Source organism: Pygoscelis adeliae, unplaced genomic scaffold (genome assembly GCF_000699105.1).
Source record: "Pygoscelis adeliae isolate BGI_AS28 unplaced genomic scaffold, ASM69910v1 Scaffold25, whole genome shotgun sequence".
Lineage (NCBI taxonomy): Eukaryota > Metazoa > Chordata > Aves > Sphenisciformes > Spheniscidae > Pygoscelis > Pygoscelis adeliae.
Window position 1 is genome coordinate 3,238,707 of NW_008824808.1, and position 2,493 is coordinate 3,241,199.

A 2,493-nucleotide genomic window follows, 5' to 3' on the forward strand; every position below is an offset into this window, starting at 1 on the left:
CTGAGTAGGGACTTAAAGGATTTTGGCCGCCCTGTGTTGAAAGACAGCCTGTAGATTTGTGTGCATGTGTGTCTGCGTGTATGTTGTACACATACATATATATGTGTATATATAAATATCTGTGAAAGTGCGTAATTTCTTGGCTCTCATCCTAACCTTTGTGCAACTGGGTGCGGGGATCTGGATATTCAGTGTGCTTAGCAGCACTTTTTAATGAAGAGGTGTTTTCTCCCTTGGAGCTGTCATTCTCTGCCACATCACAGACTCTTTCAGACAGAAAAATAATTGGCCACTTTCTCCGAGCGTGGAATTGGAGAGCCCCAGGGACAGGCGGAGTGTTCAGCGAACCGGGGCAGCGGCTCACAGTGGCGCCCACTAGTGTCCCCCTAACCTGTGCTGGTGCTACTTCCCACGCGGGTCCTGCCCTCTGGAGCACCACCCACCCCTAAGCACTTGAATGAGGTCTGGTAGATGGTGCCATGAAATGTGACAGGCAAGACCCATAAACCCCAGAAGGAGACAGGAGAAAGAAAATGGACAATTATTTCCAGAGCTGTTCAGCTACCAGATGGAAATGCAGGCTTGCTTTGCTTTCTTTTTTTTCCCTGAAACCTGTGTAATTGCTGCCTGGTGGGATAGTTTTCCATGTTTGCAGTAGGATTTTTATAATTTTGCTTTAAAGGCGGATTTTTAGCAGCAGTTATTCTGCTCAGGAGCTCCTAACATCCACCTTTCATCAACTATTCCCCAGAGCTGTTAGCATTCAGAAAAAAGCAATACATTAAAAATTCATCCCTTAGGACCTCCCACCCACTACACCACATGTAGAAAAGTGATGAAATAAACGGTCGAGGCATCTATGCAGTCCTCGAGCCCGGGTGGACGTTCAGAGCACTTGCCTGGCAGGAGCGTGCCAGTAACCCACGCCAACCAAATGCTCGAACGCAGATACAACACAGCTTACCCTGTCTTGCAAAGTAAGTTACTCCGGGTCCAGCCCTGCCACTTGCAAATCACTGCTCACTGCTTGTTACGACAGCGCAGAGCGTGACCCTGCGATGTCCCGCTACTTTTGTCAAGGGCAGGTAACTGAAGGAAGGATGGCCCGTGCCCTGCTCAGGTGCTGGTTGCCATCTGCCCCATGCGTGGAAGGCTCCTGCTTCCATAGCTACCATGACCAAAGGAAAAGCCTGTCCTTTGCCTTGCTGTGATACCTCACGGGCTGACCGCTTAGGTCTGACACTCTGACGTGTAGTTCAGGAGAAAAGGCTGGACACTGAGCTGGAGCAGCAGAGGCAGGAATTCCTCCCAGGAACCAAGGACAACTATCCTGCAGGTCCCAGGCTGTCCCCTGCAACCAGGCTGGCACCAGGAGCATGGGCTTAGGAAGATGTCAGTCACCCCGCCACGGGATGGAGGGGCACAGCCCCCTGATCTCTATCATCATGCTGGGGCTCTGTATTTTACCTGCCCCGTTGTTCCACAGCTGTCAAACTCTACGCCTTAGGCTGTATATAAGAGTAATTGGAAGGTGGGATTTTAGCTTGAGTAGGGCTGAATAAGGTGTAAACTAGGCAGAAATGTTGCCGTGATAGTATTATGTTTACCAAGGCCTCACCACCCTGTGGACATCAGGGTCTGAGTGCTCACACCAAGACCCTTGCTACTTTTTAATGGGTCATACTAAAGGGGGTTGTATTTTAATTTAGATCAACACCTAAAACAAAAGATCAGAAGACTTTTTTTCCACATCCTTTTCATATTCATTACATCCATTCCTTTCTGCCCTTCAATCCATAGCTGTGGGCAACAGGAGAACCAGTAACTGCCTGAAACGTGAATGGTGGAGAAAGGAAAGAATATAGTCAAAAACCGGAAAGAATATGCATTTGTGAGATGGTTTAAAGTCCTTCTGTGATGTTGCTCATTTGTCTGTTCTCATCTGGATAACTCAAAGTCTTCAAGCTAAAATTTTCCCTCACTAATGTGCTAGGAATCAACACAATCATCTGTGCTAGAAAAAACAGTGCTCATACTTCACCCACTGAAGTTAATTGGAGAGAAGTGGTGCAGGGATCCTTTCACATTGTCCTTGTGTCACCGAGAAGCAAATTACGGTGGTAAAGCAGCGATCGTTCTGTTGTGAGGGGTGGTCGGGGATTTTTTGGGGCGGGTAAAGGTGTAGGTCACGTTTTTTTATTTCTTCAAAATGTAACTTCGTTCTGCTCTATATGTCCTAAATCTCTGCTGCTGAGAGAGAGGGGGGGCGGGGGAGGGAGGGACAGTTCTGCAGGGCAGGTAGCAATGGCAGAAACTCTTCCTGCCCGGAGCGAGGGGGCATCTCACCAGGGTGTCACACAGCCGTTTCCTCCTCAGCTAACGTTTTTCTGATGGAAGTTTTTTCGACTGCTTTTTTTTCTTTCTGGCCATTTAAGCAGAGCAGGGCGCCAGTCCCGGCCTCCTGCCCCCGCAGCCCCCCGGGGCGGGGGCGGC